This window comes from Chaetura pelagica, unplaced genomic scaffold (genome assembly GCF_000747805.2).
Source record: "Chaetura pelagica isolate M959 unplaced genomic scaffold, ChaPel_1.0 scaffold453, whole genome shotgun sequence".
Lineage (NCBI taxonomy): Eukaryota > Metazoa > Chordata > Aves > Apodiformes > Apodidae > Chaetura > Chaetura pelagica.
The window spans coordinates 3,104,753-3,131,078 of record NW_009952879.1 but is presented as its reverse complement, the minus strand read 5'-3'; positions in this window follow the sequence as shown (position 1 = coordinate 3,131,078).

Sequence of the window (26,326 nt, the reverse complement as noted above, 5' to 3'; positions counted from 1 at the left end):
AGGTGTCCCTGCCCATGCAGGGCAGGGGGGTTGGTACTAAATGATCTTTAATGTGCCTTCCAACTCAGATAATTCTGTGATTCTATGAAATGTGTTTTCATTGACAGAAGAGTTTTAATTTTTTCTCCTTGACTTTTCGTGTCATGTCTGTGGATGTTTGAGAAACTGTTAGGCTTAGAAGCTGACAGATGTCACACCTGTAATCTTTATATGGAGGAATAGATTTACTTTATCTTGAAATCACAGGTAGGATTAGGTAATCTTTCTCATGGTTTGGAGTCATTCTTTTTGTTTAACCTGCTTAAAGCAGTTTCAGCTGCAGTGATGAAAATGCCAGCAGACTTTCAAGTAGAAATCTGGAGAATTGCATTTCTAAAATTTCTGAGTGTAAAAGAATAGGAAAAAAACTGACTGAAAAAAGCACAGAGGTGTTTTTCTTTGGTGTCACGTGACACAATCCATTCTGCCTTGTAATTGGAAAATATCGCTAAATATTACTGCATTTTTTCTTCTGTCAAGATAATCAAGTAAATTAACCAAGAAGGGTATTAAGATTGTATTTGTGTTACAACATTATAAATACAAGAATACTGTAAGTGACTTCTAAGTTTGTATCTCTATGTTTTGTTTTTTCTTGAACATTTTGTGTGGTTAGAGTAACTAAATGAAAGAAAACCAGTAAACATGCTTTTTAAATAACCCAACAAGCTTTAATATAACATTCTGACTAATTTTATGCCTGTTTTGGAATAGGGACATCTTAGGGTTGATCGAGAATGAATTACACATAGATATTGGGATAAGGAGGGAAGATTAGTATATGGGAAAATCAAGAAGCTTATTCCTTTATTTCACCTATCTGGAGCAAATTTCCTGAAAACATCTGTAAATGCTGCATAATGGGAAAGCAGACTTTGGTCCTTCCTGTGCAGGAAGCTCCACCTTTGCAGCACTGGATACAGTAATGGCAGGATGGAGGCAGAGTGAAGGGTATCACTTGGTATAAATCCACATCCTTTTTTTCTTTTTCTGGTGAGGAGGAAGGAGGAAACTGGGGACCAGGTTGAGGAACACCTGGGAGGCATATGGAATTTACTGATTTTTCTAATTAAAATTTTGTAGCTAAGTTTCAAATATTGCAATAACTTAATACAGGGTAAAACTTTACTGGATTCAGTGCAATGAAGTCTGTGAATATTCACATGTTGCCTACAAATGGCAATTGCCTTCTGATGCAAGCTGAAAGAATTGCTGTTTGTCTGTGGCCCTGGTCCACATCCATGAAGCCGGCAGGGGGGCCTGTGTCCTACAGATCAGGCCTGCAGTCTGGTTGATATCTCAGACCTTCTTGAGTGTTGTGAAAATGTACACAGAAATCACAGTTCTCCAACTGATACTTTTATTTACAATTAATATCCAAGAAGGAGGTATGTTTCCATGTATAGTTTGGTAGTACCCAGACTCTTATGTAGAATCCTTTGGGGAAAGTTCCAGATGGTGGGACTGCCATGACAAGAGCTTTACCATCAGCATGCCTGGTAAAGTATCAATCCATAAGGAGTAACTCCCAGTTCTGGTTCAAGCTCCAGCCTGTCTCTGATGAGCTTCAACTCATACCGCTTTTTCAAGCTAAGGCTGGCTGGTTTGATACAAAGGTTTTCCAGCAACAGACCAAATACGCAAGCTCCTTCTGATTTTCCCTCTGCCACTCTGTCATTTCTTGGATTGCCAGAAAGGATCCTGTGCTATGCTGAATTTCACTGATTAGGAGCTACCTTTTCAAGCACTGCTAGAAAGACAGAGCAGGATTAGTTAGAGATACTGAAATATGGTTTTAATCTTCATTCACAACTGATATTTTTATGGCATGAAAATTTTAGAAAGCAATTTTCACTCCTTTTTATCTAGTATTTTGTTAGAAATGGAGGAAAGAAAAAACACAGACATTTTAATTCTTTGGTTTTGATACTAGGCAATTGGAAGTAACCAGTTTCTTGTAATAAAAGTTGGGGTTTAGGAGATTATTTTAGATCAGTTTCTTATCCAGCTCTGAGAATGTGAACCACATTTGCATCTGGTTTTGTGTGATAGAGTATTTTTTTTTTTTCTGCAGCCTGAGGTGTTTATACCCTGAGAGATTTCTGAGTTGAGTTGTGTAAAGATCAAATTCTTACAAGAGACTGGTTTGGTTACTTCTCAAAGTTGTTTTAAACTGGAGTATCAAACACAAACTTGCTTAAAGATTTCTGATCATCTGGCATTTACAAGTCAATGCTGTGACCTGTTAAGCCATTTCACTTGCTACCTGTACAGGCTGCATTTTTCAAGTAAGCTGTTTCTCCATCAGGGACCAGACCTTAAATCTGAAACTTCTGTAACTTCTAGAGAGTAGAAATCACTTACTATATGAAACTGTTTCAAGTGGCAATACAGCATTAAAATCATAAACACAGTAATGCAGTCCTAGAAGTGCATGTTGTATTTCTTGATGTGACTGACAGTCTTGCAGGTACTTTTAAGCACTTTTGATTCCTGCGAAGTGTATAGAATAAATTATCTCTAATGACCATCTTTAGAAAAGAAAATAATAAAAATGAAAGACTGCCACCAGTGTCTTTGAGGCACATGGTCTGAGAGTTCGTGTCTGTGAGACTCAACTTCTGAGTAGTCAGTCCACTGGAGCTGTCAGAATGGTGCAGATGACCGTAAGGGGGAGGGCAAGGCTGACTAATTGAAAACTGGGAGCACTTTGCAAACACTATTACATGAAATGTGAGAAGTGTAACATGGCAGAAGCGAGGCAACGCCTGGTGTAAGCAGTTAATTGTGTTGTACAGTGGTGTGTTAGACCAGCACACTTTGCTAGAACCTGATCTACAGCCATTTCCAGCTTCCTTGTCCCCTCAATGACTTGGGTTACACTGATGACCATTTGGGTGAGAGTGTCCCTGGGGGAGCCAGCTTGCATTAACCCAACATTTCCTCTGTTTGATGTGCCTTTATCAGACTGCAGCAGCTCAGTGGCTCCAATTATTTTTTTACTAATGCACAGCAGTGATTTGTTAAAAGAGAATTTATTTAATTCAGGATGAATATGGGCTTTTACGTTAAAAGCCCCAGCTAGTCTATACCTGTAAATGAGGGAGGCTTATTTGTCTGCTAACGTCAGTGTCAGCTGGGGGCCAGAAGTGCTGTTTGCCGTAAATATCTTTTAGAGTTCACGTATCATTATTCAGGGGAAAAGGGGAACAAAGAAAAGTAGGTTCCTTCTTCGCAAAATCCCTAAAACAGTCAGGTAATGATTCTCTAAATGCTGCTGTTACTGTTTCATGGTAGCTGTAATCACACACAAAATGTGATATTGATGCAGTTAGCTACATCCATATGCTTCTCTGCTGTGGTGTCAAAGGACACTGATTTCTGAGGCTCAAGAAATGCCACCTTTTATTCTAGTGCAGTCGTAAACTTTCTTGGGTTCTGTGTCTATATTCCCCCTCTGAAAATAGTTGGTATTGTTTGGAAATTGGGATACTTGTGAATTTATGGATTGCAAAATCCCAGCTACGAGACCCAATTTTAGAACTGCGGTTCTTCAAAAGTAACTGGCTAATTTTCCCATTTATGTCACTGTGCATATTACAGAGTATCAGGGAAGCCAGTGTCTGTTTACAGTGTAAGCATTAATAATTAAACTAATGCAGAATATTTTAGTATTTGGGGAACATTTTCCAAAACAACTTTGCTTTATGTTTTGGAAATAGAAGAAGTGTAGTTGATTTTATTTTTTTTTAATGTGTGGTGGGAAGTAGAGGAGTGTATGTGAATCTTTCAGTGTGGGTGCCATGGATAATTTTAGGCTGTTGTTGAGTACTGTTATATTCAATATCAAAGTATTTGTGTTACGGCAGGGTGTGCAGCTTCCAAACCCAATAATTCCTTCAGGACCTCTAGGAATAACTTGAATCAGCACCAGATTTTTCAATCTTTAGTCCAGAATGGGAAATTAACATTATTGTTGTGGATTTGCAGATAGTAGCACAACACTGCTACTATCTGGATTTGAACTTTAGCCAATTTAATTGGGCTATGCTTTTTCTGTTGCTTTACTGGATTCTGTCTGTAATCAGACAGTAAATGTAGTAAAAACCCAGGTCAAGGTACAACAGCCCAGTTCCAGGAGAACCAGAATAATTTAATAACTGAGCATTGATAGATTCATTGTTCTATACTAATGTGCCTATGCTCCTCATCTCATAATTCAGACAAAACAACTGTATAGCCTTAGTTATGAGTTGTATTCTGGACTTCTTACATGCTTTATGAACACGGAAAGCTCACAGCTTGTGTTCCATCTCTAACCTTGCTAAACAAGCTGATTTCCTTCAAGGTCATTGGGCAGGTTTGCTATAGCTGTTGAAAGGGCATTAGTCAAAAGCCCATGACCTCAGACCATCTTTGTTTCTATATTGGAAACCACCTGCTTCCCAAGTGTGGGCCAGTCATTTCTAGGGGCTTTGCAGAATTTGGCAGGGTGAAGAAAAGTCTGTCTCTTGCTGCTTCTCAGTTCCAGTATGGTTAGCACTCTAAGGGCAGAAACATTGAAGATAGGAAAGCTTGTACTCAATGTTCCCTCTCCTTAACTTTCACAAATAAACCCTATATGGACCACTTTGATGCTGCTGTAGGACATGTGATCTGAGCAGAAAAGGTAGTTCATGTGCATTGGTTGAATATTGGCAGTAAAAGGCTGAAACCTATGTAGTGTGCAGACACTACACTTAGCTAAGTGGAAGTGCTTCAGCTCAAAATATCCATATGGGGACTAGGGGAAGAGGCAGTAGAATTTTCAATAATTTTTCCTTTCAGTTTTTCCAACTGTAAAATAAATTTTAGAAAAACCTCACAGGATGAAATAATGAAGATAGAGTGCTTTTTTAACAGGTAAGAAGTGCAGTGTTTTGTTACTCAGTATGTATTATTTTTCATGCAGTAGTGGATTGCCCAAAAGTCAGACACTTCTCCCTGCCTCACTTGGACCTCTTTGTGCAGAGCACAAACCTCTCAGTCAGCCTGCAAAGATCTGAGGCCTTGTCTAACAAGAGGGTTTGGAAATAAGACACTGAAAACAATTCTCTCCAAGGGGCATATAAAAAAATACTCTTTGAGGTACAAAACCAGCAGGTTCTTCCTCAACTTCTTGCCTGTGGATCAAACTTATATTTAGGAGCAATATGACACTTTCTGCCATGTGGATGGCTTGACTGGGCATTGCTGTAAATTATACATAGTGCAACAACGACTACTAGAACTAGCCCCAATAAGGCTGCCGACAAAGAATAAAGTATATGCTCTCCCTATGTGGTTTTTCAAAAATGAATTATGCTATTAAGTGCCAAGAAGAAAATTAGCTATGAGCTTTTAAATTTAAAATGATCCCCTTTTTAATTGTAAAACAGTGGCACTTAACTGCTATTGATCCAACAGAGACACATTAGGGAACAGGGTCACCATAACTGTTAATATTCACTGCTTAGTGAAAGAGCATCAAAGGACATTTTAATGTCACAGACTTTCTTGGGGAGTTTTTAAAGAAAGCTTAAATTGGCCAGCCTATGAATGAAAAGGACATGAGGTAGACAAATCTAGAAACAAATGTGATAGCAATTTTCTGCTAATCAAATCATAACTCAGAATTGATTTTTAGGCAAAAGTTTATGTCATATAGATTTCCAAGGCATACCGACATTTAAAAATCTAGAGTATTTACTTTTTGTGGATTGAAACTTTATAAAAGATGGTTGTCAGGGAGGGAAGATTTATTTACTGCTGATGCACTAGTTGGTAGCAAGTTCTCTGTGGCTGGTGTCTGGACCATTTTTATTCTGTGACTCAGAAGATATAAGTAAACAGGGAACATCTTTTTCAAGGGCTTAAAAGTGTTTCAGCTGATACTACAGTGGAACAGGTTACTCTGAAAATCTGTCTCAAGGTGACTACCCAAAAAAGAAGCTTCATTTCACGATGCCTGACTAGTAGTATCCATTAATTTGGCATGCCATGCAGCATCATTAACTATAGTGGTGGCAACATAATCTGTTTCCAGTTGTTAATGGAACATTTCAATAGTGATCATTTTTGCAGATTCACAGTTCTAAGATGTAAAATTTTCATTATTTTCCCAGTAGGGTTGTGTCCTTGAGAATCTATGTTGTACTAACAGTGGTAACTCAAATATCTTTGGTACCTATCTGGGCACATCCTACGCGGATTTTAGGTAATATTCCAGAAATAAATGTTTTGGGTAATCTTTTATTCCAAGTGCTACAAGGCAACACTTTGAGAAATTCCCTGTGGTCAGTTATTTTTGACAGCTTGTTTACTTCCATGTTCAAATCATTGATCTTTTTAGTTTCTTCATCCAGTTTTCATAAAAGATTAAGAATGCAGGGGAATCTTTCAAAATGCAAATAATATTGAATGTACCTTTTGAAGAGGGTGAACAGAGATTGTTACCCCATCTGAATGGGAAGGTTGATAACTGCTCCATTTCTGATGCAGTTACTATGCAGTCTTTAGACCGCATGCTCCTCAGACCAGGGAGTGGTATCACCATGGTGTTTGTACAGCCTCTTGCACAACATAATGGCCTTTCTAACATAGGGTTAAATGCGTATCAGTGATACTGTTTAAGGGAGTGAGAAAAATCAGAAGCAATAATTTGCCACTATTGAAAAGTAACTTGCTTAAAGTATTAAGCTGGAGACTGATGCCTAAATTCAACAGCAACTAACCCAGAGCTGAGAAGGATTTAATAATTAGATGGCTTCTTCAATTTAAAATAAAATAAAACAAGGGGGACATCCATGCATTAGAAACAGCTTCCTGCCATTCAGGGGCAGCTGGGAGAAATCTTTATCCGCAAAGACTTTTATATGAGAAGTTTGAATGGGGAATGCTTTTATCCTACGGGATGGAATTTGATAACTAGGCTCTGTACCTCTTTCACTTGTGGGTTATTAGGTCTCTTTCACTCTTGGGATCAGTATAGCGTATGGTTTGTGTAGGAACAGATAGTTCTTGTCTCTGTTGTGAAGACAGGGTGGTTGTAGAAGCCCTCTTGGGACTCTTATAATGATCAGTACAGAAAACTCAAGTCTATCCTGGAGCGGGAAAGTGCATCATTTAATGAAAACGTTGTCCGTTATTAATAGAGTGGTGGTAGAACTGAGGAAGAAGCAGGCCTGGGGGGGCTTTGGGTCTTCAGCTAAGTGTTTCTAGTCTGCTTCTCTCTTTTTTTTTTTTTTTTTTTTTTTCTTCCCAACCCCTGGAAAAGAGCAGTTACAGTAACCTGAAGTAAGAGATACAATCAAGAGACAGCCTAGAGCAAGAAAAGGTCTCTGTTGTTTTTCAGTGAGGTCATTTGTAGTTCACAAAGCAAGGTCAGACGGATGAGACTGCTGCAGGCTCTACATGCAGTCACTATCACTAAAAGTTAAATTTTCAATTTTTTTCTTGCACGTCATGCTGTATTTTGTTGGGAGCTGCATGGGTCTGTTACTACAGAGCGTCTTATCAGCTGTATTCTCTATAACAAACAAATGTTTGTGTGAATTCCAGAGACTTGTTTCGTTAATCATACACTACGAAATCAAGTAGTAATTGCACAAAAAGGGGTACATGTAGGACATTAACCTGTAAACCAGCAGAAGAAAGGCTGAGATTGTAGTTGCTAATTCAGTGAGCTTGCTGGGGGCATTGACATAAGTGTTAGTCTCCTTTTTCTTGTTCTTGTCTATATTTAATTTTCTCTGTTAATGTCCAGTAGGAAAGTGGGGGTTGCCATCCATCCATAGACAGGAAAGCAGTTGCTTTCATAGCTCATCATGTAAGAAGTAGTATATACATTATTCAGAAGGCATATCTGTCCCTGCAGATGGGGCCTAGTAGAGTATATGTGTTTTTTGGAAATCAAGGCAGGGTTAGGCAGACAAGTTCTTGTTTGTTTGCTGAGATACAGGAAAGAAATACCAGTATGTGCATATATATGTATCCATTCTGTGTACACGTAGTTAGCACGTGTATATATTTGTTTTCTTAATAAACATCTCAATGCTTTTTGATAAAGGCATTTCCTAAACTACAGAGTTGTTTTCTTAGCCTTATGCCAGCCCTCTACATATGATAGATTTAAAAACAGTAAGTGACAAACTGAATAACTCTTGGCTGAACTTCTAGATTATTAATATGTTTTGAAACTGTTTCTTCTGGGCTGGGTCAATCCTGCAAGGTGTTGGTGACCAGGGCAGAATTCCAAAAAACTTAGCACACAGTTAACTCCAATTGGATGCTAACATCTCTCAAAAAATCAGCACCCTGCAAAGCTATGCCCACAGAAATTTTCAAAACATGCTTTTACTTTTGTGATATTTTGAGTGCTTCCTTTGCTAAGGAGAGATGTGTAGGGCATATATGCATGTGCTTAAAATTAAGCATGTGTTTAAATATTTTGGGGAGCTAGGCCAGTGTGTTCAGCAGCCGTGAGCTTTCTTGGCCAGATTGTGGTGTGCTTCAGTGTGTGCTCCCTTTTCCTTTAAAAGGGACTCATCAAGGAGTTGGTTACCACACTGCATGAGTAGGGATGTTAGAAACTGGCCCATAATGTTGATGAATCACTTTTAACAGATGTTCACCATTAAACTGTATCTAACACACTGCAAATACTGGAAATACACTGGGCCACAAAATATGTGAGAGTGATATTCATGTAATGCCAGATTGTGCACACATGTTAGTGAGCACTTACCCACTGGGAAGTCTCCCTGAGCTTACTCAGATGAGTAAGGGCTTGCAAGACAGAAGGGTTACACAATTAAGCCCTCAATAATTTGATTTATAAGCAAACCACCCTGAGAATGCTTCAAGGGGGTCTCCAACAATATCATATATTTTCTTCCTTGAATTATAATTAAAAACATTCTCTTAGAACTCTTTAAAATGGGGAAAAAAAAAAAAACAACCCATGGAAGCCCAACACAAAAAGTGATGAAGCTTAAGGGTCAGGGGAAGGCAGAGTGTGAAATAAAGGAAATATAATTTGGGGTAAAACTGCTTGGCAGGAAAGATGAATGGTGTCATTTACAATCCTGCTGTCTCTTGGGTGGGGTTGTAGCTTTACAGATGAAGTGATTTGAGTTGCTGGGACCATAGACGTTCTAGAGAGTATCATAACATCCTCAACAGTCAGAGTCAGGAATTTATGTTGTCTGCTTAAGACTGAAGAATTGCCATGCAAGTTTTGGAGAGCTGGAACAGCACCTTGCTGAGCAGGAGCCTGTGAGTTAGCTTGTTTTCTCAGGTGCTGTAGAGCTTCCTGAAAAAGACTTTCTGATATTGTCAAGTTGATGGAGTTGGCCTCATCCTTTTGTTCAATTTTGAATAATACTTGAAATATGATGGTGTTTTGATATAAAATGCAGATAAATGTTGTGTTTAGCCAGGAACTTTTTGAACATGTACTTGAAACTTTTTAAACGGAATATTGAAGGATAATTCTATTCATAAAATATTTTAATAATTCAGAGCCTCTTTAATTTTGGATACATACTACAAATGGATTTTAATTGGTCAGTTCCATAGGTTTAACCCTATACACTTTCAGCAGTGGTAGGTAACAGATGTTGCAGATGACTTGAAGTATCTGAGTGAAGAAGTGCTTACTTTCTCTGGGCAGACTTCTAACACATTCACCCCTTCATGCATGCACACACACAAGATGAAGATTAATAATTAATTAATAACCTGGTATGTTCAGGCAGGAAGCTGTAGGGACAGGTAGAACATGCCCTGAGGATAGGTCTCGTATGATAAGAACCTCAGATGTTTCAAATTGAAATTTTTTTCTTCATAAATATCTGAAAGCAAATCTCTGAAAACTGAGCATTTCAGGCCCTTGTCTGCAACAGCTCAGCACAGAAATCTTAGTTTGTGTAACAGCTACCCATATATAAAGAAATAAAGCACATAGGCTTTCAAAAGCTCTGCTAGGGGGTGTGCATTTATGTGAGAGTATATGCATGGCTTGGGTTTTATGTAGAATAATGTAACACATGGCATTCGATTGACTGCAGAGTTGTAATCCAGGTGTTGTGCTAACTGTTTTAATTGTGCAATGTGGTACATATGCCTGGGGCTCAAACCAGGGAGGGAATTGGAAGGAAAACAGTGATCCTCTTGTTGAAAAATGTAATTAGTTTCATAAATACAGTAGTGGACAAAGGGTCGTGGGGGCAGGGTGTGAAGAGGTCCCTTTTTTAAATGTTTACCAGTGCAGCCTTGCAGGTGCCTACATGTGCCAAGTATTTATTGTCACTAGTAAGGACAGCCATTCAAATCTATACTTCCCCAAATTCCCTTATTCAAAAGGAGAAACGTACATTTTCTTTCTCTTGTTCTTGACCAGAAAAAATGTTCTTCCACTTTTTTTTTAAAAGGAATACACAGATAAGTAATGTGTGAGTTGAAAAGTGGAGTGTCCAGCTCCTATAGAGAAACCAAAAGTCATTCCTGTTTCTGAGGCAACCTGTGACCCTTCTTAATGACAGAAATTGGAGGCAAAATCAATGTAAACGTGCCAGGTTTCTTTGTCTTAAATTTCAAGATTGTTCCATACCTAAAATCCTGTTTTCCACCAAGATCTAGGATATTTTTAAAGGCAGATTTAAAATGTGCCAAAGAACTGAACTTGTTTTTTGGAGACTGTCTAATAGGCTAAAAGATCCCTCTATCATGGAAGTTCTCCTGCTGCTCAAAGTATTCATTCCCTGAGTTTTGTCATACTTCTTTCCAAAGTGCTCCTTTCTGTATACCTTACTCATCACTTAGCCAAGCCAGCCACAGTGAATTTCTCTTTTGGTAGTTGAAACAGCATCACCTTATCTCCTGCTGCTCTGGCCCTGTTGTTTCACCTGTTTTTCCACAGGCTTCAGGATCATAGCAGTCAAATTGTTTTGCTGTTTTCCTGCATCGTTCTCTGTTCATTTCATCAAAATTCCTTTCTCAAAGAGGAAGAAGTTTTTGGGAAAACTTCCTCATAGCAGATTATAGCCTAGGTTAATATTAACATCTAGTTAACTTATTTCAGTCTTGTCAACTTGTTTGAACTTCAAACTGTCCTTCAAAAAGTTAAATATCTGAAAATAGTTCCAATATTGGAAACCATTTCAACTGTTCAGTTGCATTTTTAAATTACCTCTGAGGGGTTTTGTTCTGTTTTTTCTTGTGCTGATTCACCAAATTATAGATACCTCATTTACTTCAAGTGCATAGCCAGGACACCTAGACACAGTGAGTCATTTCCTCACTTAATTTAGGATATATCCTAAGGCAAGTGTTGTATCAGGGCATTTGATAGGGAGCTAGTGAAGTGGCCACCACTCCATGTGTTTTAGTGGATCACTAGTGCATAGTGATGCTTATCTATCAGACTGTGAATTATCAATACTTAAAATGTGTATCTGGGAAGGCTTACAAAGTACCCCTGAAAAAAAAGAAAATGTTATATGCAGTCATTGCAAAACACCCACAGTTTTATACTGCTGAAGCAAAATTATTGCAGAATATTTGTAATGTCCAACTATGGAAATAAAACTGCATAGAATTAAGGAAATACTTGGAGAGCAAATAGCCTGCAGCATTTGGAAGATAAATTGCAGCGTGTGACTCCTCTTATAGCCCTCTTTATAAGAAGTGGCTTAGCCTGCCAGCAAAACAATCAAAAAAATAAGTGAATTCATAACCAAAGACAAGACCACATTGCAGATGCCTCGACAGAAGACACAGCTTACGTTACATCTGCTTTCAGGATCCAGAAGCTGTGGAATGTCTGAAAGGGAGGGATATGTTTTGGCAGCGTTACCTGATCCATGTGTCAAGGGAAACATTAACACCATACGTCCATCCCTCACAGACCTACATTGATGGAAGTAACATTCTCGTAAACAAATCACAAGGGCCCACCTTGCTCTTCTGTCACTGCTTCTAACCAGGCACATGCCACAAAGCTTTGTGTCTTTAGCAGCATGTTAGACGCCAGGCAGGACAGAACCTGGGTGCTGACAACACAAGCAGCCAAAAATGTCACAGTGGTTCTACTGTTTTTTTCAATGTGCTGGAGTTTACTGGGCCTCGTTCGTTATGACAGACGTGCTATACGGAGAGCTTTCCAGACATACTTCTCTTATGTAACACAGGTTTGTTTAAAACAGTAAATATAATAAGAATAGGATGTCAAGGAAACCATACTGTATGACGAGAGAGAGTAACATTTGAGAAAAAGCTTCTGAAGAAATCATGTTTGCCTTTCATATGCTCCCTATAATTTCTTTTACCCTTTTAAATACTAGTGCAGTTGCTGACTTTCAGCCCTTCTTCCTTTAAATGAGTCTGCAATGAAGCCTGAACATGGTGTGATGTAGCTATATAGACTTGCACTTACATAGCATTTTTCATGCCATGAGTTACAAAGCAGCACATCAATAAGATTTGATTCCCAGAGAGAGCCACTGTGTGTTTTTTTATTTTGCAGAAACACCCGAACTTTCCAAACTTGTATGAGGAAAACAAAGCAGAGAATGATTGTGCTTGGAGGGACAGAGCAAGATGTGAGCAGAGGAGAGAGATCATTAACACCAGATAACTTTACATCTGAGCAACTGGACCAAATATCCCCTTTGACTACAAGATGTAAGTGGTTTTAAACTTTTCATCCCATGTGGGCAGAGGGAGGTGTGCACCATTCAGATCATAGTGAAGTGCTGGTGGAGCCAGACAGAGACTGCTTTGCAAGCCTGAGGTGTGTGGGTGCATTGCAATTCACTGATTATGATCTCCTCTCACACTTGGATTGTGGGATTTCCCTCCTGCAGAATGGAATCATAGAATGTTTTGGGTTGGAAGGGACCTTAAAGGTCATCTAGTTTGAGCCTCCTGCCATAGGCAGGGACAGCCTCAGCTTTGGGTCTGAAAGCTGAAGAGTTGGGTGCTGGGAAAATAGTTGCTTTAAAGCAAACAGCAGCACTGTTTGTCTTAGAGTAGTAAAAATCCGTGTCAAAAGTATTTGGAATGTGCTGCTTCTTGGACACTGTAGGACCACAACGAAGTGATCCCACCTTGCAATGCCAAAGCAGTGAAGAGGGAAGCTGAAAAAAAACAGGAGAGCAACAGTGCCAAGAGCTTGCTTGCAGCTTATGACCACTTTGTGAATAAGTTGCAGCCTATTTTGGTGGCCTCAGTGTAAATATGTGTATCAGTAGAGTGATTGTTGTGCTCACACTCTTACATCACTGGTGTTACACTGTTGCAGATGACAAGTAGTCTGGTAGAAGGTGGTCTGTCAAGGAAAACAGTGAGGCTTTGGCTTCCACACGATTCTGGTTCTGAGGGGCTGCTTTTGGCTTGGCTCTTTCCAGTCCCATTAGCAGACAAAGTGCAGTAGGTGCACTTGTTTCTTAGATGCTGTGTTTTTGTAAGTTTGGAAAACACAAGTGGATGGGTAGGAAAAAAGACCTCCAAAACAGTAACCTTTCTGAAGTTGAAGGCTGTGCTGTGAGTTCAGCTATTGAAAACAGGCTGCAGGGGATCCACGGGGACAGCATAAATACCCCAGCAACAGGAAAAATTGGATTCAGACTCACACCTTATTGGACACAGAGTAATCCAAACATGAGACACGATACCACAGGCTTCACGCAACCTGCTCCTCCCAAAACAAATGGCTTGGTTTCTTGGAAGTCTGTATTGCTGTGGTTATGAGCTGTATTTTCCCTCTCCTGCCATTTCAGTGCTGTAGTTTACAATGCGAAGAAGAGCTACATTGTCTTGCACAACTTCACTGCAGGTGACAAAGTTCAGAGTCAAGAATGGTATTACAGGCGTGAAAGGGAACAGCCCACACGTCTGCCTGCCCCACTCTTAGGCATGCAGAACAGGAGGGTGCACTTCAAGTACTTAAGTACAAGGGTAGGACTGGTTTTCACCCACAGCCTTAGCTGCACTGCTGCATTCACCACAATGTAAAAACACCCCAGGTTCTTAGCTTACATGCTGCTATTTATAATCTGTGTGTGATGCCAGACGTGCATATATCAGTATGACACTTTCAGAAAGCAATGCTGCTATTTTAGCAGCCCTCTAATGAACAGCGTGGGCGAAGCCATCTAGAAAAGCTGATTGAAAAAAGTGTTGGTGAGGGAGGGCTGCAGTGGTCTGCTTTCTTTTTTTTTTTTTTAAAGGCTTTTTATTTTTTCTTTCACACTTTGGTGCCATTAAGAATAATCTTAAATGGCCCCTTTCTTCTCTGGCAGTCCTCTCTCCCCCTCCCACTCGGCACCCCTCCCCCAGATGTCTTGATTAGTGGCTGTGTGTATGCTGGTCAGATTCTGGGATTAATGATGGCTAATTTGTCTGAGGTTGGTACAGCCTAGCCAGCAGGCTCTCCACCACCAGCTTTTGCTGCCATATGGGTAGAAGCAGCTGTTTCAATTACTTTCTGTGCCCAGATGTGTCAGACGAGACACCAGTGCTCTGCGGGGTACGTTCAGCCGCTCGGCAGCTAATTACTTCAATCGCGTGTCGAAGCATGATGCTGTATACTGTAAAAGGGGGTTTTGAAAACAGCCGAGTGCCAGCTGTCATTACAGCTCACAGTGATGTGAGCCTGATAGTCTGTGACTAGATTTCAACTTCAACTTACTGGGAATCTTAATGCATACAGTGGATATCTCCAATGGTGTGCCTCCTACCTGCTTTTGCATGTGCCTGTATGTGCGTGTATGTAGTTCTGTAGTGGACGAATGGGTACTGAGTAATTAAAACTATAGTATGAATGGTATGTAATGTCCATATAAAATACTCTCAGCTGGTATAAACCAGACTAGCTCTGTTAACTTCAGCAGAGTTTCAGATGCTTACACCAACTGACCATTTCCCTAGGCTGTGTGTATAAAACCTGTTTTAATGTGGCTTTTTTTTTTTCTTCTCACTGACACCTGTAAAGTTCAGAGTCATTTTATTTTGGTTAATGCAGTTTCACTAACTTAAGATGAAACTGACAAGGGGAGGTCAGGTCCATTTAATGTCTGTCAGTCTGACAGTCTCATTCTAGATCTTAGTTGTCAGACTCAAGAGCTTCACCCCAATCCTCTAGTTTTATGTTCAGGATCCTTTCAGTGTCAATTCCTGCTTGATCTGATGTTCGTTGTCCCAGGTGACAGAACCACATATGGTTTTGGGATGGCTTCTTTCCTGGTGGTGGTACTTCATGCTTGGCAATGTAATGGGACCATCCAACGTACAAGGAAAACTAGTAACCATTACGTGAGCCCAAGTATACTGATAAATCAGTAGACCAGCTAGACTTTTGTTGTGGTCACTGCAATTCCCAATAATATTTTTCTTATACTGAAGTTTAAGTCATTTTCAAGGATATCTTTAGGAGAGGACTGTAAGGGACCAGTACCAAGATCCTCCTCCTCCTTCAGCAAGAAAGATAGCTTACAGAGTTCCTACTTTCTGCTGTCACCAGCTGCTCCTCCCTGTCCTTGTACAGTGTGCATCCTCTTGGGTCTATCAGTGAAATCATGGTTCTAGGTCAGCTGGATCAGAGAGCTTACTTGCTTTAAAAGAATAAAGTTGTTTTCCTCTCAATGAGCAGGTCTTCATTTAAAATATAATAATACTTAAGCAGCAAAAGCAAGTGTCCAGAGATATGGGTAGGAACAAACTAAAGGATGAAGACCAGTATCTTAGCCAAAGATGTAGTTTAATGTTAGAGCTTAGCCAGCCTGTCAAAGCCCACAGCTTGTATGAGTAGTGTTTATTTGGAGAGATAAACTAGCCAAGCCAAAACAGTGACTAGGACATTTTGCCATTTTAACTTCCCAGACGTGCTTACCAGAATCCAGCAAGCATGAGCAGGGGCTTGATGGATGTGAGATAAGCTCAGCAGAGAAATCAGATTGCATCCCAGAATCATTTGGAGGATTTATTAAGCCAAGAAGTGGGATTAAACGCATAGGGGCTCAAGAAAAGCAAACAGAAGTCCCTGCCATTGCACTACCAACATTTCTACTTCATTTAATATGGGACCTTTTTTCTCTCAATGCATTCAATCCCAGCCCTAAATATAGTCTATTGGTTTAAATTCTATTTTCAGATATTGTAGTAAAATTCCCTCAGTACACAGTCCCTGAGTATAAATTGAAATCAAGCTTGTGTTATCTACTAGGTGAGAGCCTTATAAAAAGGTTAATGGTGCAGTGACTAATGTCAGAAAAGTGTTATGGTCAGCTGTGCAGTGATCTATGAATCCAACTGATACTCAAATTATCAGAACTGGCAGAGTCAGGGAGGGGGAACAGGGTAGGAGAAAGAGTACAGAAGGAAACTGTTATACTTCTTACACAAATTACTACCAGGAAGTCTGAAAACAAGTGCAGAGCAAAGCATTTAATGCAATGCCTTTGGCATTTTGGGCAAATACTCTGTAATTTGGGGTAGTTACTAACATTATCATCATCATAATACATGTATTTAGGAAAAATAAACATTTGTTTTGTGCTAATTCTATGGTAATCAGGGTGATTGTACTGTACTTAGCTACTGTTTGTTACCATGGTTATTTCTAGTGGTTCTTGGTTATTAATGTCCTGGAAGATTCAACAGTCTTCAGTGCTATTTAAGCCCACTCTCTTCCAATAGGCACAAGTTTCTGGGTATTTGTGTTTTGGGTTTTTTTTTGTTCTAACGATCTACCACAAGGTTTTATAAACAAAAATTTATTTGCTTCATGTCAGACAAACATTAGACACAGGCTTCTTGCTTTACACCAGTCTAGCAGTGCAGAGGGCCTGGAGTTGAATGTCATCTCTCCTCACTAGTAAGCTTTATTTATATTGCCAGCTGGGTGCAGAGAAGCCTTCATGTAAGGAGAATTAGTCTTCCCCATGTGTTTTCTGTGGGCTATAATCTCATAAAGATGGACAGTGTTTCAACGTTCTTGTAAGTGAAGTAATGGGTGTCACAAAGAACAATATAGAAACACATTTTTTAATTCTAGGAGCTATTTTTAGTCTTCTAAATGAATTTTTAAAATCACAGAAGCGTACTGGCACATACCTGCTTCCATTTAGCATGGTGGATGTATTTGTGAATTATGGCTCGGATTTTACAAGCTGCTACTGATGATCTGCAACAACCTTGTAGGTGTGTGCTCTTTACAAGGGTGACTGGGGCTCACTCAGCCCATGACCATGACTGCCTAGCACTTCACAGGCTGTAACCTTTTCCTGAGTCTGGGCTTTACCTTCTAAACCTGCTTTCCTGCTCACTTTCTCCTAACTTTCTAGTTTGTTCCATAGTTTAAAATCTTGATAAACTTTAAATAACAATTAAGCACTGCTTTAACAGACACAGTAAACAATAGCTTGTGTACAAATAGCTTCTTTGAACTGCTTGTCCTAGCTCTGTGGACAAGTCCAGATGAGAAGGGTACAGTTACATGCTAAAGTGTATGGATCCAAAAAGCTCCGGTTTTTTCACTTTTGTGTCTACTGTTCTTACAGTGGAACACATAGATCTATCCTGGGAATGTAGTGTGCTTTATGAAAGACTGACAGGGCTCCAGACAGGAAAGAAAACTTCTGTGGCGAAACACCTTTGTACAGATTTATTCCTGATGCCTATGATATTCTCAGAATCAGTGTATTTTTAGATAAATGCCCCCCTTTTTCATGCTGTGAGATTGTGTAATGGAAGAATCAGGTTAAATTGTATTTGGCAGGATTGCTAATTATATCTGTGCGTATTTGATAGGTAGGCCGACACCTGAACTGGATCCAGTTTGGATTTGATTTGGAGTTGGCATAATCCAAGGTTATGATTCTGTTTCCAATGGCAGAGCAGAAGAGTGATGATAATGGGATGGAGGGGTCATGGTCAAACCTTTCTGTGTGTCTTCCCATTGTGTGTAACTACACAGTAAAAGCAGAGTAATTTCACTTTTTATTCTATTCAACTATGGAGGTCTCACCCCAACATCCGTATTCATGCCCACCTGATGTGTTAATGTGCTTTAATAGGTATTAAATAGTTGCCAAGCAAGTAGAGATTGTCTCCAGATCTAGGTATTTTACAAAGATCTCAATTATTCTGTTGTCAGTTGACAATCTTTTGAAAGTGCTAAGTTACAATAATGGAAATAAAATCAAGTGTAAATCAGAAGGGAGCCAAGCCTTATGTTGAAGAGGCAGAATAATCAGCTGTGGAAAAGAACTACCAAACTCTCTTCACAGATGGAGCCTCAACACTGTGTGCCGGAGAGCTTTTGAATCCTATTGTCTTAATGGAGTCGGAACTCAACAAATGAATTGTCATTTCCTGAAAGAAATGAAAGGCAGAAGTACAAATTAATTGCATAAATATGACAACCTTGAAGCCTAATAAGCAGACGAAAGAGTGGAAAGCTTCCCAGAAATACTGCCTGGGGAGAAGTCAAGAATTATCTAATGTGGGTAAATAGGTTAAAAGGATATCCACATCTTGAGTTCTGATAAATATAGGATTGACAGGTTGAATGAGGAAGAGGTAGCCCTAAGCAGAAGCTTGTATTTAGGGTGAGATGTCAACTGAGGGAAAAAGCAGGCTCAAAGCAGAGGCGTATGATTTAATCAAGGAATCTGACAGACTCACTGAAAACTTCTTAGATAAGACACTGGAAATAAAAGAGACAATGTCAACAAATACATTTGATTCTTACAGCTGGTCCAAGAAGCCAGTGTTTTGGACTAAATAGAAGTGGAGACCATGTTCAAAAATACTTCATCTCTTCCTTATGGAGGAGGGTAGAGGATCAAAATATCAGGATGTATGTTGGTACTGTGGGAAGATTTATGCCCAGGAAGAGCTTCACTGAGTTAGTAAAAACTTAAATAAATAGATGGGTCTTCTCTCTATGGACTTTGTAGAACAGATGAGATTGCATGAGTTTGGGTATGGATTGCTAATGTGAGTTGAACTGTAAAATGGAGCAGGTGATGTCAAACCATGAAAGAAACCAGATAGGCCCAGTTGGATTTGGGCATAATTTGTTTTGTGTTCATTGAAGTCTCATAGCTAGATTTATGGAGGCTAAATGGCATGGGAAAGCTTGCACAATGAGTCAATAGTTAGTTCAGGATTAGAGTATTTCACGGCTTTATTCCATGTCCCTGTGGTATATAACATATTTACTTGTATTTGACTGAAAGAAGTGGCTTTTGATACAGGCCTTTATGAATAGATGCATCATATTCTGTGATTAAAGGGTTAATTTGAAGTTTCCTTTTGGTTTACAGTTACATGTAAAGTATGAGGAATAAAAAATCACTATCCCAATTAGTGACCTTCAGAGTCCAGTTTGTAACACCATCATGTAATGTGCTTTTGGAAAAACAGGTCAGTTATTTTATGCAGAGAAGAATTGCCAGGTCCTCAGAAACTGACTGTGTAGCACATAAAAGTTGAAGAAAAACACAGGTAGAAATGCAGCCCATGGAATCCTCTTAAAAGAACAGAAAGAATAGACTAGATGAGTGGTTTACTGCAGCCCTTCTGAACAGAGAGAAAGGGGAATGTGAGCATTCTTAAGTTACACATAAAAATAACATTAGTTTTTCTGCTGCATTTTTACAATTGAGGAGGGAGGCTCCCTAGTATCTAAGAACTTCCAGAGCTGGCAGGTAACTCTTTGAATATACTGCTACTCCAAGAACAAGACAGGAACCATCAAGATAATTGTCTGATACAAATCTTTTGTTAGAGTAATAGATTTTGTACTGTCACGATTCCTGAATTATAGCCATATGTACTAGTGAATGATGAAACATGTAAATGGTAATTCATCATTAACTCTGTGTATAAGAAACTAAATTATTCTTTTCAGTGCTGTTCTTGTATCTGAGACATGATACATTATGTTATGCTATAATTTATAGACACAGTGGAATCAGCCAAAAAAGCTGTATTCTCTTCCAACACATACCGTTTAATATTTAGGCTTCTCTTCCCTCAGTCATTCAATTTTTATTTAATTGTAATTTATTTCCTACGGGAAAATTATGCAGAGTGGCTGTGTTCCAGAAAAATAGGATGCAGCTTAACGTGGCAATTTTGGATTTGTCTAAAAGTTTCAATGCCAATAGCCTGAGTAATTTTGAGGAATTCACTCAGTCTTTCCATGGATACTGTAAGAGGGGACAGTGATATACAACTGTGCCACAGAGGTGCCACTTAATGTTTAGAGGTTTACCTAAGGATAAGCAGAAGGCTTTTTACCTTCTTCATGCAATAATTGGCTTTATCAAATTAAAGCAAAAAAAAAAAAGGAAGAGAGAAAGTCTACTGGGCAATTAAATCCCTTTGGGGAAAAAAAAAATAAAATACACTTTCTATCTTAAAAGAACATCAAAATTTTTAACTTTGAAAATCTTAATTTAGCTCTCACTGTTCTGTGACCTTTAAATGGAACCTGGTCTTCCAGTCTGTTCAAATGTGATGCTGGTGAGGCACAGCTGCTGAGGCAATTGAGATGAAGATACAGAATAGCTGCCCCAAATTCTGCCATCAGACAAAGAAGAAAGGCATGAAAAGGTACTCCATTTGTGGAATTTCTGTGTTTATTGACATTATTCAGTGCTGGCATGTTCTGTGCAAGCTGTAGCACACACCATGGTGATCAAATAGATGGCAAAATTTTTCAGAGTTCAATCAAAGTGATAAAAGCAGATGAAATTCAAATAAAAAACAGACTGTATTGCAGTTTAAAGGCCAAAGGAGGAGTAGGATTAGTATTAATGCTCAAGAAACAAGTCTCTTTAATTGCGTTTTCTGGGAAAAGCTTTCTGGTTTTAGAAGGTTCCCTCAGCTTGATGTCCATTTCCAATGTGGTAGTTTTTTTTTCCTAGATGTCCATTTTCAAGGTGGTTTTTTTTTTCCTCTTGCTACATCTGTAAAACATAGAAGTGCTGTATTGTTTTATCTCCCAGGGAAGATATCCTTCCTTTTAGATGTAACCCTACCTCTAAATGACTTCAGAGTTCAGATTCCTGGAGGTGTAGTGGATATATGGCAATCCAGGCCATAATTTACAATAAACCATGTTCTGACACCACTTCCATGACTTAATGCTGGAAGTATGTTGTTGGAGAGGCTTCCCTATGCTGCCATGCTGAGGAGGACTTACTGTGTCATGGTAAATATTTTATTATTTATCTTGTTGTGGTTCTTTCATATGCTGCCACAAATGTTTTCTCAATTTGTGCTTCTGCCTGGCCATGTTTTCTGATATCCCTCCTGGAATAGGCAGATGTTCCTAATGGACAAAAGTTATGTTTGCAGCATACGCTGGCTAGTTGTAATATCCTTAAATACTGAAGAAGCTTTTCATTTCTCAAGAACAGGGTTCAAATTTTGAGCACAAAGTATTAAGGAAAGTGAGCAGAACTAGAGACAAAAGAACCTACTTAATTTTTCTGTGTAAACAAATGATTGGTGAGGAATGTTTTCTGTATCTCTCTCAAGTTTTTTGCTGTCTTTTGTATTTGAGGATGGAACAGTTGTTTATTTTCATGCAAAAATCAGTAAATTTGAAACTGTAGTTGGTTTGTAATGTAATTGGCTAGCAAACTATAGTACAGTAGCCTGCAAAATTATCAAATACTTTCAGATCAAGAGAAGTAAAGCTGTGCAAAGTTAAAATCTTGAACCTGCATGGCTTCTTGTTGAAGAGCATGTTTGGGACACTTATGATGTTCATTCTTTTTGCTCTGTCTTGTCCTGTAGTTTTTTGACAGGTTATATTACTATCTTATGATTCAGCTTCTGCATTTATTAAGGGTTGAGTGATGATCAAGGAGTAAGCAGTGGCTTTTTCTCTGGTACATGTGAAGTCCCACCTGTTGCAAGATTTAATCCAAGGATAGTTTGGGAGCCTTGAGAAGGCTGGAATTGCATCCATTACTATGGAACATTGCAATGTAATAATTTTTAAATCATCTGACAATCCAAAAAATACCATTAAGAATTATCCTCCCCCTGTTACTAACAGACGTCTTTGGCCAGAGCACTTTGATTGCAAGAACAGTGCCAAGGAAGGACCCTGTAAAGGTGGAACTCCAGGTTTTTCTCTGTGTATCATGCTGATACGCATCTACTGTGCAGCAGATAGTTGTGTATGGGAGAATATACTGTAAAAATGTATTTTACACATGGCATTTTAATGCAATTGCTTAAAAACAATGTAACATGAACAGACCTCTCTCAGGAGGTATCCTGGCAAAGTGAAAAACTTGTTCTAGCATTACAAAATCCCTACAGATAAATTTGAAATATTTGTACCTTTCAGTGTTTTGACAAACTACAACTGAATTACTGTGAATGAAAGGAATCTTGGGGGTGGAAATTAGAGGAGAGGGAACTACTTTCACATCAGGGACATACTCTATAGAAGCATGTGCCTGATGATACTCAGCTTCATTTCAGTGTTCATCATCACTAATCCTTAGTACAAATGAATATTTGCACTTTTAAACAATCAAAGGTTAAAAACAACTCAGCCATTGATGTGATCTCATTATACTATGCTGATTGCAGTATATCTGAGATATTTATAACCTTAGTTCATAAAGTTGGATTTCCAGTAAATTAGTTCCTTTTCAAAGGTTAAATACTTCATGTCCTTATTTTCTGTCTGAAACAGTCTGTAGTTATGAACATGCACTAACTAATGAACCGTCACAGTCATCTTTGAGAACATAAATAAAAGTTTTGAGTTGGTAGACTGGCTCCCAAACCTACTCCTTGCTTAAACTGCTTCTCACTGCACTTGTGTGGATTTTCAAAACATCGATGTCATGGCAGAGACTTGAAACAGATTTATATTCATACTCAATTGAATGTGTAAAACACTAGTAGTGATAATAATGATGTCTTTTATCTGCCTTCCTTCTACTGAGCTCAGAGACCTGATACAGTTCCCCCCAAAGGACAGTAGTATGGTTAATCCTTTCAGCTCATCTTAGCTCACAGCCTAGGAGACAGGTGTTTTGTGCTCCCAGAAAGCAGAGGTGGGAGATCCTGTGTCGTTATTCGTTTATGCACTGATAAACACCTGTTTTGATCCAGCAGTCTTTGGCTCATTGATTTCTGGATGTGTAATTCTTCCATTTACCCTATATGACTGGAACACAGTTCTCTGAGGTTACTTAGTGATTTCTGTTTCAAATAAAGTAATATATAATGAGCTAGGTTGCACATTAATTATCTTGAGCAAAAAAAGCTAAAGGCCATTGTGCAGGACGAGTAGCCTGTTACATATTGTCCTGTGAGACAACACAGGGAAAAAATGCTGATTATGCTGATATCTGACTTAAATATATATGAAGTAGCACTTACAAAACTCAACATGAAAAAATCTGTAATAAAGTAGAAAAGCATTAGTATTCAGAAGGCATCGAGGCATCCTGCAGTTACATGTCACAGATGTATTTATGCTACGGTTTACTTTTTTTCATTATTGTCTCATGGTGAATTTTTCTTAAGAAGTAAATAGTGAATATTAGCATGGTTAAGATCTCTTGTCATATTTGTGCTTGAAAGGCAAGTCTTAGTATTCATTACGTGTCAAACTTGAAGAGTCTGTCTCTGAAAAGAGTTTAAATCCCCCAGCAAACACAGGGTCCCCTAAACCAATCCAGCTGTTTTCTAAATTGACTGATACTTTCTTTGGGTTAATCTTCAAGATCAGGTTTTTTCAGTGTCTATCACTTTTAAACTTTTCCAGCCATACTGGAGCCATCTCTGCATCCTAAATTCAAGGAGGAAAAACATGATGAAATTTTCAGTGTCACTAAAGATTTTTTTTTTTACTCTCATCCCTTCTTTATGTATCCCCATAGCTACCTCTGATGTAAATCTCTGCAGAGTAAAGATGATTTCAGCTATGGATGCGTTTCTATATATGTGCTGCACGGGTAGACAAAAGTCCCACTTATGGATGTAAAAGTAGTTTGCTAAGGCATGGATATGAACCAACTCTTGCTGTCAGAAATCCCTGATATGGTGAGAATCTGGGTCTGGAGGTGTTATCCTGCATTGATGTGTGCTGATGGTGTATCCAGCTGTCTTCTTCAATGGCAGTGTGACAACCTCAGGCATTAGTGGAAGTGAGAACCCAAGTGACCTTCTTCCTAGTATTTCAGGCTGCCTGCTTCTCCCCCAAAGGCCCTAGAGGTCTTCACTTGATCACTTCAAGGGGATCATACTTAGTCTTTTAGGAACAGTGTAGTCTGCAGAGGTTTGAAATGGCTAACTTTTTTGCACCTTTTTACCTGCGGCTCCTTGTTACAAGAGTAAGATATGTAGTAAAAGATAAGTACTGTAACTTTATTACTGGAAAAGTGCAGAAGAGATGAAAGATGTAACTGAAACCTGATTTTCCCATATGAGCAGGAAATTTGTTTAATTATGTACCCAGGTGATTATAGAACGATGGTATGTCCCAGACACCAGAGAAGGGAGAAAAACCCAGTAAAACTCATTGTGGATCCTGGAAACAAATATACTTAGCCTGCTGCTAGTCTCTGGGCAGCAACTCCACAGTCATACAAGCTTTGAATCACCTTCCCCCTCCGTACAGAATCATAGATTGGTGAGCCAGGAGAGATGATTACAATTATCTACCTAGCAGGAGGTGGTAATTTCATCAAATTGTGAAATTCACTATACCAAGGCTGTAGCATCTTTATAGGAAGACATCCAATCTCAATGTCAATTGCATGGGACAAAAATAATTCTTGGGTTTTTGTGTGGGCAGGGGATAAGACCAGCATCAGTCATACAGTTGGTCTGGGACTGACCCAGTCTTTCCATCTCCCTTTTTCAGAAAAATAGTAACCCATATTGTAATTTTTTTTTAGGCTCTGTTTTACTACTGGCTTTTTCCTTGAGTCTGAAAATTTTGGAAAAATAATGATCTCCCAGTTGCCCTTCACAATCATGTTACAGCCAAAGAAGTTAATAAGCCACCTCTGTAGCCCCCCTCCCTTCTCTGTACAGACATTTTTTACCACATGGGTGAACACAAAGAAATAATCAGATAGGAGATTTTTCTTCTAAATTAGGCCTCTTGTTTGTAAACTGAAAGAGTGCTAATGCAGTTCAAACTCAGCTGTGTACCACATACGCACACTCGGCCCAGGAGTATTATAAAGAGTGGGAGAATAGGAGGTTTTGTTCTATTCTTTGGTCTCTTTCTACATGAGAGGGCCATTCATTCAATCCCTATGCTTCTCTCTCTTTCTCTATTTCTCTCCATAATGCCAGCATTAGCTGCAAGCTGCTAGCTGTAAAAGTGCTTTGATGTTGACCTCTCACTGCCATTGACAGACCCTCATTGGTGGGTGAGTAGCAGAGCAATAAGGGCATGTGTGGGAGAAAAGAGGATGAAAGCCTGGACAGCTAGGAAGGGATAATATGAACAGATTCCTGCCTGTTCACTTAGTTTCTTTTTTTTTTTTTTTTTTTTCAGCTGCCTTCTTCACAAACCACTGAAATCAATGGATGTGGAAATGATTCACAAGCAATGAAAACAGTTTTTTTTTTTTTTTTTTTTTTAACTGGGTCTTCTGATTACAGAGGTTATGAACCAGTAAAACTTCAGAAATGACCACTGAAAGCCTGCTGTACATGAAGAATCAGATAATTGTTCCAGCTCTTGCCTTGTAAAATTAAATCAAGCCATGAACTAGGCAGGAACGCATAGGGGAGTTGAAAACACTTTCCTATTTAAGGCAATGAAATAGTGGGGTTTTGTCTGATACATACAGTAATATTACAAGGGTGAGTAGCATGTAAGTGGCATGGGGGTAGAGGACACAGGGGAGAGTTGCCTACTAATTATGTTCATTATTTTCTTTCTCATCTTATGCCAAAACCTAAAGCATAAGACTTGGACTTTAAAAGGATCAAAACGGAAAGGTGCACTAAGAGGTCAAAAGAACTTGAGAGATTTCTACCCCAGGGAGCATGTGTGTGCATACACACATCCATGCACATAAAAAGCTACGTATTGCTCCCCAGTGTTCCTGCACATAGTATAAGTGCTCCTATATTCAGATTGCAGTGGGCCCCCTAGCCCAAAAGCAGCTTTTAACCCTCCAGAGAGAGCTGGGAGGTTGAAGGTAGGATCAGGACCATGGGCCACCTGGGCCCCCAGCCAGCTGTTTTGTGCAAGTAT